Here is a 14010-nt window from a genome sequence, read left to right as displayed (position 1 = left end):
AAGTGTTGGTTATACAAATTATCTTATCCACCAGAAACTTGGTCTTTACATTTGATCTAAGCTTGAAAGCAGAAAAGGAAAATCTCCAGCCACCACAAATAAAGAGTCTAACAGCTAAAGTGGTTAGTGGACATTAGAGTGCACAGGAAAATTCAGTCAAAAGAGTTGGTCAACAGACCCAACAAAATGGGAAAATTCATAGCTCAGGGTCTAGAGATAATAAAGTAATCTAAAAATGAAATTAAAATTGGTACATTTTAAAATAAAAATATAAAGAAACAGATTTTTTTTTTAAATTAGATAATATTATGAAACACTAACAGGCCAATCTGAAAATAAGCCAAGTAAAAAATCTACAAATAAAAACCTCCAAAGGTGGGCTAAACAGTAAATTTTGTAGCTGGAAAGAGAACTATCGGCTGTAAGCTATCAGTCAGAACAAAGGAAAAAGGAAAAAGAAGATAAGCAACATAAAGGATAAAATGAGAAGCTCAATAACAAGTAGGAGTCACATTCCAGTGGTCATGTATGCATGTGAGAGTTGGATTATAAAGAAAGCTGAGCGCCAAAGAATTGATGCTTTTGAACTGTGGTGTCGGAGAAGACTCTTGAGAGTCCCTTGAACTGCAAGGAGATCCAACCAGTCCATTCTGAAGGAGATCAGCCCTGGGATTTCTTTGGAAGGAATGATGCTAAAACTGAAACTCCAGTACTTTGGCCACCTCATGCAAAGAGTTGACTCATTGGAAAAGACTGATGCTGGGAGGGATTGGGGGCAGGAGGAGAAGGGGACAACAGAGGATGAGATGGCTGGATGGCATCACCAACTCAATGGATGTGAGTCTGAATGAACTCCGGGAGATGGTGATGGACAGGGAGGCCTGGCCTGCTACGATTCATAGGGTCGCAAAGAGTCGGACACGACTGAGCAACTGAACTGAACTGAACTGAACCAGAGTCATTAAGTCTCCATTAAGCTCCAAAATCACTGCAGATGGTGACTGGAGCCATGAAATTAAAAGACGCTTACTCCTTGGAAGGAAAGTTATGACCAACCTAGATAGCATATTCAAAAGCAGAGACATTACTTTGCCAACAAAGGTCCGTCTAGTCAAGGCTACGGTTTGTTCTGTGGTCATGTATGGATGTGAGAGCTGGACTTGGAAGAAGGCTGAGCGCCGAAGAATGGATACTCTTGAACTGTGGTGTTGGAGAAGACTCTTGAGTCCGTCGGACTGCAAGGAGATCCAACCAGTCTATCCTAAAGGAAATCAGTCCTGAATATTCATTGGAAGGACTGATGCTGAAGCTGAAACCCCAATATTTTGACCACTTCACGTGAAGAACCGACTCATTGGAAAAGACCCTAATGCTGGGAAAGATTGAAGGCTGGAGGAGAAGGGGATGACAGAGGATGGGATGGTTGGATGGCATCACTGACTCGATGGACATGAGTCTAAGTAGGCTCCAGGACTTGGTGACGGACAGGGAAGCCTGGCGTACTGCAGTCCATGGGGTTGGAAAGAGTCAGACACGACTGAGCAACTGAACTGAACTGAAAAGGCACTATTCAAAGAGAATATGCTAAGAATTAAGATGTAAAATTTCAAACTGAAAATGCATATAAGCACCAAGTAGCATTAAAAAAAAAAAATTTACCAAAATACACAGATGGGAAATTTCAGAACATTAAGGAAAAACTATTTTAAAAAGCAAAGCAGATATAAAAGACAAACTAAAACAACAAAAGCAGCAAACTTTTCATCAAAGCAACATAGCAAAAGACAGAAATATCTTCAAAGTGGTGATTTGATATATATCCAGATTAATTATTATTTATAAGTGAGAGTAAAATAATCATTTTCAGACCTACAAAGACCGAGTTTATTACAAAGCCCTTTATTAAAAGAACTACTAAAAGGCATGATTTAACAATAAAGAAAATAAACCCAAAGGAAAAGAATGGCAAGGAGCAAAAAAATGTAATAAAGTATACTGTTACTGGGTGAACAAAGGAAGGTATGAATAAAAGAACAAATAAAAGATTTATTTTGAACAACCTGATTAAATATAATAAAAATGTTTCCATGTAATTATTTTTCTATAATGTTTTTTATAGCAGCATAGTATCACATTATATAGATGTTCAATGATTTAATCATCTAATGTTGGCTATTTAGGATGTTTTCATTTTTCCCCTATTATAAACTACACCACAGTGTAATTACCCTCCTTACATATAAGTCCATACAACCATCTATGATTATTTCTTTAAAATAAATACCTGGAAGTAGAATTAACAGGAAGACACATTTTTTAAGGCTTTTAATATTAGAAGTCCCAAAAAAGGTTGTGCCTATTTACATTCCCACTAGCAACATATCTGGAGAAGGACATATCAAAGTGTCCATTTACCTGGATTAAAGACTTAAATGAAAGACCTGAAGCCACAAAGCTCCTAGAAGAAAACACAGACAGTACACTCTTTGACATTGGTCTCCGCAACATTTTTAGATCTTTCTCCTCAGGAAAGGGCAACAAAAGCAAACAAACAAATAGGAGTACATCAAACTAAAAAGCTTTCTCAGGGAAGGAGCCCATCAACAAAACAAAAAGGTAACCTACTAAATGAGAAAAGATATTTGCAAATAATGTATCTGATAAGGCATTAATATCCAAAATATACAAAGTGAAAGTGAAGTTGCTCAGTCGTGTCCGACTCTTTGTGACCCCATGGACTGTAGCCTACCAGGCTCCTCTGTCCATGGAATTTTAATTCACACAACTCAATATCAAAAAATAATCCAATTAAAAAATTGGTAGAGAATCTAAATAGACATTTTTTTCCTAGGACACATGAAAAGATTGTCAGTATCACTAATTATCAGGGAAAAGTTAGTCAAAAGCACCTCACACCTGTCAAAATGGCTATCATCAAAAAAGACAAGAAATAATTAATGCTGGTTGTTGGCAAGGATGTGGAAAAAAGGGAACCCTTATGCACTGTGGTGGGAATATAAATTGGTGCAACCACTATAGAAAACAGCATGGAAGTTACTAAAAAAATTAAAAACAGAACTGTCATATGATTTAGCAATTCTAATTCTGGGTGTTTATCTGAAGAAAATGAAAACAGTAATTGAAAAGATACATGCACCCCTATGCTCATAGAGCATTATTCACATTAGCAAGATATGGAAGCAACTATTAAGTGTTTGAAGATAGATGAATGGCTAAAGAAGATGTGATACACACACACACACACACACACACACACACACACACACACACAATGGACTATTACTCAGCCACAAAAAAGAATGAAATCTTGCCACTCGCAACAACATGGATGAACTTAGAGGGTATTCTGTTAAGTGAAATAAGTCAGAGAAAGACCAATATCATATGACTTCACAAATACCTGAAATTTAAAAAGAAAAACAGAACAGAAACAGACCCATAGATACAGAGAACAAACTGGTGGTCATCAGAAAGAAGGCAGTGTAGTGGGTGAAATGGGTGAGATTTCCAGTTATAAAGTCATAGGGATGAAGGTACAGCACAGAGAATTTGGTCAATAATACTGTAATGACCTTGCAGGATGACAGATGGTTACTAGACTTATCATGATGTTAAATTCATAATGGATACAATTGTTGAATCATTATGTTGTATACCAGAAAAAATAACAGTATTTTATGTCAACTATACATCCATTTTGCCTTTTCTTACTGTTACTTGATACTGCTGGAATCAAGATTACCAGGAGAAATATCAATAACCTCAGATACGCAGATGGCACACTTTCTACCCTTATGGCAGAAAGTGAAGAGGAACTAAAAAGCCTCTTGATGAAAATTAAAGAGGAGAGTGAAAAAGTTGGCTTAAAGCTCAACATTCAGAAAACGGAGATCATGGCATCTGGTCCCATCACTTCATGGTAAATAGATGGGGACCCTTATGGCAGAAAGTGAAGAGGAACTAAAAAGCCTCTTGATGAAAAGTGAAAGAAGAGAGTGAAAAAGTTGGCTTAAAGCTCAACATTCAGAAAACTAAGATCATGGCATCTGGTCCCATCACTTCATTGAGGAACAGCAAATAGATGGGGAACAGCGGAAACAGTATCAGACTTTATTTTTGGGGGCTCCAAAATCACTGCAGATGGTGACTGCAGCCATGAAATTAAAAGACGCTTACTCCTTGGAAGGAAAGTTATGACCAACCTAGACAGCATATTCAAAAGCAGAGACATTACTTTGCCAACAAAGGTCCGTCTAGTCAAGGCTATGGTTTTTCCAGTGGTCATGTATGGATGTGAGAGTTGGACTGTGAAGAAAGCTGAGCGCCGAAGAATTGATGCTTCTGAACTGTGATGTTGGAGAAGACTCTTGAGAATCCCTTGAACTTCAAGGACATCCAACCAGTCCATCCTAAAGGAGATCAGTCCTGGGTGTTCATTGGAAGGACTGATGCTGAAGCTGAAATTCCAATACCTTGGCCACCTCATGTGAAGAGTTGACTCATTGGAAAAGACCCTGATGCTGGAAGGAATTGGGGGCAAAAGGAGAAGGGGACGACAGAGGATGAGATGGCTGGATGGCATCACCGACTCGATGGACATGAGTTTGGGTAAACTCCGGGAGTTAGCGATGGACAGAGAGGCCTGGCGTGCTGCGATTCATGGGGTCGCAAAGAGTTGGACACGACTGAGTGACTGAACTGAACTGAATCTTCAATTTTAAAAAATTTTAAATGTCCATTTATCCATACTCCAACCAGTATCTCATATTATCATTCTTCTTAGACATTCAACTGGTGACAAAAATGGTGTCTCCTTATTTATTTTGCATTCTTTAAATTACTAATAAGATTGATTTATTATCTATTTGCATGTCTTCTTTCATCAACTGCCTGCTTGTGCTATAGGGAATGTCTTTCTCTTATTATATATAACACATAATAGCCTCATAAATTATCTATTACTTGTCTAACATCATTTCCTAGTTTATCACATTGCCTCTTGTGTTTTCTTCCACTATGTAGATTATTTAAGAAGCTATCTTTATATATACTATTATTCCTATCAAAATGGTTTTGAAAGTACCTGGTATTCAAACTGATATTCCAATGCTAAAGGAACTAAAACATGCCTTCACATGTCTCTTCTACACTACTTCTAATCTATCACTCTAGTCAAACAGCACAATATGCATAGCATATTACAAGGGTCTTATTTGGCCTTCCTTTAGTCTCTTTCCCCTCTCCAATTTTCCCCCATAGATTATCACCAATTAATATATCTAAAACACCAAAGGCAACATGCTTCTTCTTCGGACAAACACTTCCAAGAGTTCCCTATCATATGAGCAAGAAAATACAATGTTCATAAGTAATCCACTCACGCTGTTGAAATATCACCCAATCTCTACTTTTGGCTTTGCAAGGTGCTCCCTCTGTCTAGTCACTCTTTTATAGCCCATCTGCCTCTCAACTGTAGGTAGCATTTGAGATACAACTCAAACGATTCTGCTTTCTCTTTCATTAATCAGTTTTCGGTGTACTTGACAAACCCAAATTATTGACTATTTGGCTTATCTTCACTGTTCCCCTATGCTATGATGACAACTTTCTTTTTTGAATTCAAAAAGTGCTATTTCCAGGTCAGAGTACATGACTTTGCCCCTTAGCATTTTGTGCTGAAGGAAAAACCTGCTGTCTCATAAGGGCCATCTTTCAGGGCAGAAGTTCTGGCCCAAGAGCTCCCCAAGAGACTTTTCCATCTCCTGGTTTCCTTCTAGAGAGTTTTTTTTTTTTTCTTTCTACCATTTCCATTTCTATAAAAGTATAATAAAATGTCTATATAAAACTAAGAGGAGAACATAACATTCAAACAACTGCATAAGGTATAGTGTTACTGCAACAAAATTGTCCAACAGTTACTCTGATGACAAAGAAGTTCAAATAACATTTATAAGCTATTAAGGGAAGGTCTTAATTCAATACAAAATGTGGCTTAAGAGTGTGACTAAATAACGAGTTGAAAATATTTTCAGCATTTCTTGATTTTTCAGTCAAAAAACTGGGAAATATTTATGGTATAATTCAAACACAGGATACAAAATATATTTACATTAACATCACAAATATTTTAAATATGCCTACAAAAAAGCTAGTGGGAACACAAAAATGACTAATTTCACAAACTTCTGCAGAGTTGTATTACTTTTGACTTTTTTTTCAAGTGTAATGGAATATGTGGAGCAACAAACAGAATTGTATCATGACAATGATGGTGGATACACAATTAAAATATACTTATCAAAACTTACAGAACTGTATACCACAAAAGGTGAAATTCTGTACATTAAAAAACAAAAACAACAAAATGTGGGGGAACCCACAATGAAATACAAACTATGAAAAATAAACTGTATTACAAATGAACATAACCACACTGAAAGAAGTGGTGGAGGAAAATAACTAATATAGGTGACTTTGGAAAACAGATGCTGGACACTAGTGTCTAGATGTGAGATACTGGGCTTCCCAGGTGGCACTAGTAGTAAAGAATCTGCCTGCCAATGCAGAAGATGTAAGATGCAGGTTTGGCACCTGGGTCAAGAAGATCCCTGGAGGAGGGCATGGCAACCCACTCTGGTATTTTTGCCTGTAGAATCCCATGGACAGAGGAGCCTGGTGGGCTACAGTCCATAGGGTCACAAAGAGCTGGACACGAGTGAAGTGACTTAGCACAGCACAGCACAAACTAGATAACACAAGGTTAAAGACAACAACAACAAAAAACTACACACAACTCTACTGTTCTCTAGTTAGTAAATTCGTTTCTCATAGGACTATGGGTTAGGAATTCTAAACTAACAATATATTATGTGTATTACTAGGATTGAACAAACAAAAAAAATATTTTGTAGAACACAAAAGCCAGATTTCTCACTGTTGAAGAGAGAAGTTACAAATGAGCAGCAAGACTATAATGAACAATGTGGTATTTTTCTAGAAATAGAAGTATCAGAATAAACCCCTGTTTAAAAACATACATATATATATATTACGTGTGTATATATGTATTACGTGTGTGTATATATATACACATATAAATATAAAAATAAAATATATATCTTTGTAGATGCATGGGTATATATGTGTGTGTGTGTGTGTGTGTGTATGCCTGTATCTCCATGACATATACAGATATACAGTTGACCTTTGAACAATATGGATTTGAACTGCAAGGGTCTACCCACAGTGGAATTTTTTCAATAAATACTACATGATCTACAGTTACTTGAATCTGCAGATACAGAACTGCAGATACAAAAAGTCAACTATGGAACCTGAGTGATTTTGCTATCTGCTGCAGGTCCTAGCAGAGAAGGCAATGGCAACCCACTCTAGTACTCTTGCCTGGAAAATTCCATGGACGGAGGAGCCTGGTAGGCTACAGTCCATGGGGTCTTGAAGAGTCGGACACGACTGAGCGACTTCACTTTCACTTTTCACTTTCCTGCATTGAAGAAGGCAATGGCAACCCACTCCAGTGTTCTTGCCTGGAGAATCCCAGGGAGGGAGGAGCCTGGTAGGCTTCCGTCTATGGGGTCGCACAGAGTCGGACACAACTGAAGTGACTTAGCAGCAGCAGCAGGTCCTGGAACCATTCTCTTGGATACTAAGGGATGACTGTATCTAGCTAGAAATACACACATTTATACATATACAATGGGCTTCCTTAGGTGGCACAAGTGGTAAAGACTATGTCTACCAATGCAAGAGACACAGGAAATGCTGGTTTGATACCTGGGTCAGGGAGATCCCCTAGAGGAGGAAATGGCAACCCACCCCAGTATTCTTGCTTGGAGAATACCATGGACAGAGGAGTCCGGTGGACTACAATCTATAGGGTTGCAAAATGTTGGACATGACTGAGGGACTGAGCGTGCATATATATAAAATACACACACACACACCCCTTCCTAGATGTCTTCTGCCAGGTACCAGAAACGATGATATGCCAGTAGCAATGAGCACACCTAGAGCCCAGATCCTTTGGTGTTTAAATAGTACTCTCCAAAAAAGAAACCAGGGGTCTTTGGAGAACTGGTGGATTCCAGGATAGGGAAAACGTTAAGAGAAGCCTGGAGCATCTTATGATGCCAAAAAGTAAGGCAGTTAAAAAAAAAAAAAAGAAGGGGGGGTGAGGGTCTATTAAAAGGGCACAGGAAGAAATCTGAAAAAAACTTCCAATGGAGGAAGTTGGAACAACTTGAGACATAAAATAACAAAAGTGTAGGAAAACAACCAATAGAGAAATCAATGAGTCCGTACTGATACAAAAAATTAATAAAGAAGTAGGATAAAGGGACAGCTCTTCCTTACCAAAAAATTCCAATTAATAAATTAACAAGGAATGGAGGAAACAAAACATCACAGTAATAATTACTGAAGGCAAGATCCATTAATGGATGCTAAAATCAGCAAATTAAAGCTTGAGGGGAAAATGAATGGTTTAAAAGTTCTACCCCAAGACACTAACTAAATACAAAGGGGAAAATAGTTATTTTACAGTAGAGAATCCCAGCAGATACCACCTTAACCAAGTGATCAACAATAGTGTCATTTCATGCACTCCCTTATGATAAACTATTGAGAAGGGCAAATACACTTCTGTGGTATTAACAAAAATACACAACCTTAATCTCATTCTGAGAAAACATCAGACAAAGCCCAACTGAAGAACACACTACAAATAACTGACCAGGACTCTCCAAAAGTGCAATGGTCATGAAAGACAGGAAAAGACTTCAAAGTTGTGACAGATTGTAGACGACTAAGGAGGCATGCCAACTAAATGCAACGTAGGATCTTAGATTGGATCCTGAAACAGAAAAAGGCCGTTAATATAAAAAGTGATGAAGTCTGAAGAAAGTTGGTGATTTAGTTAACAGTGTTGTACCGATACTAATTTCTTCCTTTTGGTAACTAACTGTATTATAGTTATATGAGATGTTAACATTAAAGGAAACTGTAGACAATTCAGATACTTTTGTAACTTTTCTGTAATTGTAAAATTATTTCAAAGTAAAAAGGCTTTTAAAATAATATGTGAACTGTTTCACATTAGACAAACATTTAGAAGTCAAAGAACTGCAATCGTATTCACGGCACTTAACACTTGCGGCGGAGGTGAGGTGAGGGTGCCAGGTGCTTTACAAACTTAACCTTGAGTGCTTACAACTATCACCAGCTGAGTATCATACTACTCAATAAGGAAAAAGTACTGGGATATTAACCAAATTACTTAAGGTTATTTATAAGCGAAAAGTCCCATTTCTCAGGAAAAGTCCAAAATTGCAGGCAATGCCCCCTTCCAAAAAAAGCGATGAACACCTTCCCACATTTGCCCACACCGGTGGCACCTAATAATTCCCTCAAGCACGTCGCCTAGTGTTTCTGACTGGGGGAAAGGGTACTGACTTTGGAAAGAAAAGTCAAGGCCCTTGGACCTACTTCCCATATGATCTGTTTTGTGAGCCTCCGATTCCGAATTTTAAAAAGGGGGGGAGGGGACTTAGATGTGGGGCTTTCTGCGATCCACCGCCCTCTCGCCGGTCTGGCTGACAGGAGGCCAGCTCCCACCTCGCGCCCCAGGACCTCCCCTCACTTCCCTTGAGCCTCGTACCGTCCCTCTCAGTGTCATCCACCGCGCACCTGGGCCACAGAAACCAAACGCCGTCTCCCCTCACTCCCGCCCAGGAACGGGCCAGCCTCTGGACCGAGACTCCGGCTACCCTGACGATCTGGGACCCACAGTGCGTCAACGGGCAGGGCAGAAGACGGAAACTTTTCCACCCCGAGAGCCGGGAGGCCGTCAAGCTCGCCCAGTCGGCCGCCTCCTTATACCCGCTTCGAACAGCGCCTCCACAACCGAAAACGCCACTTCTAGAAGTCGAGTCGAGACCCCACAGCGCTCGCACTTCCGACCTGATGCCCTGCTTCCTGTGGGGTGTCCCTCCCGCGCCCGGTGCTGGCACCCTGCCCACCACTTCGGTCACGGCCTGACACCCGCGAGGCGGCCTCTCGCGAGCCCCTTACCTCCCGCCGGGGCGCTGGAGGCCGATAGGTGCGCAGGGCGCAGGCGCAGGGGCCACGGGGGCGGGGCGTCGCGATAGGCGGACGGTGCTCCGCCACGCCCCCTCCCGCCCAGGTCCTGCTTTGCGGGGTGTGGCCGGCACTCCCAAACACACACACACAAACGCGGTCGCCGCTCTGGGCTGTCTTACAAGCTGATCTTTATTTGTTGTGGGGCAGTAACACTGGAGCTAGGAGGAAGGAGACGCACAATTGCTTTTTAAGTCTGTTTGTTGTGTTTTAAGTGTGAGACAAGTCACATATGTATAGCCTTTTACATTTTGCGATCTTTTTCGGTCGCATTTTCTGCTCTTCTAGGAATTTTACTGGTGGGCCGGCCGGATGTTGTTACCTCTTTGCTGCTGCTGCTGCTGCTAAGTCGCTTCAGTCGTGTCCGACTCTGTACGACCCCATAGACGGCAGCCCACCAGGCTTCCCCTGTCCCTGGATTCTCCATGCAAGAACACTGGAGTGGGTTGCCATTTCCTTCTCCAATGCATGAAAGTTACCTCCTTACACATACAGAAACTGAAACTCAGAGAGGTTGTACCTTCTCCCTGTCGCTCTTCCCCCAATCCCCCAAGCCCCAAACCCTCTGAGGTGGACAGGGCACAAGTTTAAATGTAAAAGGGACAGAAACTGAAATTCAGACTAGTCGTGTGTTTCCTCCCAAATAAGTTAGGCCCTTAATGCCAAAGTCCTTGTTCCAGTTTTATAGATAATGAGACTGAGGCTCAACAAAGAGTTTCCAGTGACTCACTCCAGTTCAGCCAGTTAGTGACAGAGTTGGAACTTCAACTGGGTTTCCTAATTTCCTTCTCAAGTTCTTCCAGTTATACCAGCTGCTACCAATGAACAAGCAGATGGTCGGCTTTGAAGCCCTGTCCAGTTCACAGGTCCTCCTCCCTGGATGGCCTGACTTCCAGATTGAGCCTTTTCAATATGTATTTGAATATTCAAATGAGTTGCTCAGAATGTACCCACTGATTATATTGTCCTCAGAAGCCATAGCTTAGGAAACAGCTTTTAGGATATTCCAGTGGAGTGGGGATAGAAGTCGAAATTGGGGACCAATGACTATTAGGGCTCTGTAAGAATTGCCTTGAAAGGCATTTCTAAAATAAAGCAGAAAATCTGCTAAGCATTTTAGGTTTTCTTTGTGGGTATCGTGAATGGTGATTTTTGTTGTTGTTGTTTTTACTCTAGGAATGAGGTGCTTATAAGATTTTAATTCTAAAGAGAAAAAGTATTAGGCAATACTATGGGAAAATGTTTTCATTTGTTTTTTATGCAAGGGTCAGTTAAACAAGAGCTACTGAAGTAAAGGTCATTTGAGTTAAGTTCTGCAACAGCTACCTCAAGCACACCAGGGAGGTGTGACACGCAAGGATTGTAAACTTGAACCTGGCCTTCTAGGTTTTTATGTATATGTTTGCTATAAGTCAGGTATGTCAGGGTAGCTGGATAGAACTTTTTTATAATTACATTTATTTATTTTTAGTTGAAGGATAAATGCTCAATAATAATGTGTTAGTTTCTGCCAAACATCAACATGAATCAGCCATACATATACCTATGTCCCCTCTCTGGAACCTCCCTCCCACCTCCCTCTCCAGCCACCCCTCTAGGTTGTTACAGAGCACTGGTCTGAATTCCCTGAGTCACACAGCAAATTCCCATTGGCTATTTTACATATGGTAATGTATATGTTTCCATTTTACTCTCTCCATACATTCCACCTTCTCCTTCCTCTACCCTGCCCCCTGTCCATGTCTGTTCTCTATGTCTGTGTCTCCATTGCTGCCCTGCAAATAGGTTCATCAGTACGTCTTTCTAGATTCCATGCTGTTGTCGTTCAGTCGCCCAGTCATGTCCAGCTCTTTGCGACCCCATAGACTGAAGCATGGCAGGCCTCTCTGTCCCTCACCATCTCCTGAAGTTTGCCCAAGTTCATGTCAATTGCACTGGTGATGCCATCCAGCCATCTCATCCTCTGATGCCCTCTTTTCCTTCTGCCCTCAATCTTTCCCAGCATCAGGGACTTTTCCAATGAGTCAGCTGTTCACTTCAGATAACCAAAATACTGGACTTTCAGCTTCAGCATCAGTCCTTCCAACAAGTATTCAGGGTTGATTTCCCTCAAGATTGACTGGTTTGATCCCCTTGCTGTCCAAGGGACTCTCAGGAGTCTTCTCCAGATTCCATATATATGTGTTAATATACAAAGCAACAGTTAGAACTGGACATGGAACAACAGACTGGTTCCAAATAGGAAAAGGAGTATGTCAAGGCTGTATATTGTCACCCTGCTTATTTAACTTATATGCAGAGTACATCATGAGAAATGCTGGGCTGGAGCAAGCACAAGCTGGAATCAAGATTGCTGGGAGAAATATCAATAACCTCATATATGCAGATGAAACCACCTTTATGGCAAAAAGTGATGAAGAACTAAAGAGCCTCTTGATGAAAGTGAAAGAGGAGGGTGAAAAAGTTGGCTTAAAGCTCAACACTCAGAAAACTAAGATCATGGCATCTGATCCCATCATTTCATGGCAAATATATGGGGAAACAGTAGAAACAGTGGCTGACTTTATTTGGGGGGGCTCCAAAATCACTGCAGATGGTGACTGCAGCCATGAAATTAAAAGACGCTTACTCCTTGGAAGAAAAGTTATGGCCAACCTAGACAGCATATTAAAAAGCAGAGACATTACTTTGTCAACAAAGGTCCGTCTAGTCAAGGCTATGGTTTTTCCTGTGGTCATGTATGGATGTGAGAGTTGGACTGTAAAGAAGGCTGAGCGCTGAAGAATTGATGCTTTTGAACTGTGGTGTTGGAGAAGACTCTTGCGAGTCCCTTGGACTGCAAGGACATCCAACCAGTCCATCCTAAAGGAGATCAGCCCTGGGTGTTCATTGGAAGGACTGATGTTGAAGCTGAAACTCCAATACTTTGGCCACCTGATACGGAGAGTTGATTCATTGGAAAAGACCCTGATGCTGGGAGGGATTGGGGGCAGGAGGAGAAGGGGATGACAGAGGATGAGATGGCTGAATGGCATCACCGACTCGATGGACATGGGTTTGGGTAGACTCCAGGAGTTGGTGATGGACAGGGAGGCCTGGCATACTGGGGATCATGGGGTCACAAAGAGTCAGACACAACTGAGCGAATGAACTGAACTGAACTGATACAATATTTGTTTTTCTTGGATAGAACTTTTTAATCTAACAGTTTGTTAGCTTGATTTATGATCTTTAAATATTTAGACATATGGTGTGTGCACCTCTTTTTGTACTCTTGCCTGGGCTCTGAAGTTGTTAGGAGCAAGTCCTGCTGCCACAAGCCAACATTTTCCTGAGCTCTTATAAACCAGGAAGGACAAACAAAACAAAACAGCAATAAATAAATGGAAAAGAAGAAAAATATTCTTTTTAGGTATTATGATTGCTTACTTGGAAAACCCAAGGAATTAACTGAAACAAGTAAAGTGTCTAGAAAAATAGCTTTCCTAAATAACAATCACCTATTAAAAAATGTAATGAGAGAAAAGATCAAGTAGCGGAATTTAGTGTGTATTTTTAAGGAATTACAGGAGCTATTTGAAGAATTAATAGTAGCTAAATGGGGTAAGAATGAAGGGAGGGATTTCCAAAAGGCCTGAGGAAACTCTGGGGGTAATGGATATGTTCATTATCTTGCTTTTGGTACTGGTTGCATGGGTGCATACATGTGCTGAAACTTACCAAATTGTCCACTTTATATGTATGTTTACGGCTTGTCAACTATATCTGAATAAGGCTATTTCTTGAGGCAAGGTGTGTATTTTCATTTACTTAGAACCTAGCACCTTTCTTGGA

The 14010-nt window shown here is 40.6% G+C and overlaps 1 protein-coding gene across 6 annotated transcripts in view; it reads right to left on the bottom strand.

Annotated features, from left to right (window-relative positions):
• Positions 1–10262, bottom strand: part of STX17 (syntaxin 17) — an 86332-nt gene extending 76070 nt beyond the window's left edge. For 3 of the 6 annotated variants that reach the window (XR_008713715.1, XR_008713714.1, XM_055578657.1), the window contains exon 1: positions 10111–10262. The gene's annotated coding sequence lies outside the window, so the exon portion shown is untranslated. Of the gene's footprint in view, positions 1–8773; positions 8794–9726; positions 9975–9999 lie in introns of those variants that run through there. The other 3 variants (XM_055578658.1, XM_055578659.1, XM_055578660.1) reach the window with 3 other exon arrangements.
• Between the last annotated feature and the right edge of the window lie 3748 nt (positions 10263–14010).

Source organism: Bubalus kerabau, chromosome 4 (genome assembly GCF_029407905.1).
Source record: "Bubalus kerabau isolate K-KA32 ecotype Philippines breed swamp buffalo chromosome 4, PCC_UOA_SB_1v2, whole genome shotgun sequence".
Lineage (NCBI taxonomy): Eukaryota > Metazoa > Chordata > Mammalia > Artiodactyla > Bovidae > Bubalus > Bubalus kerabau.
The sequence above is the reverse complement of the archived record's forward strand: the minus strand, read 5'-3'. Positions and strand labels throughout refer to the sequence as shown.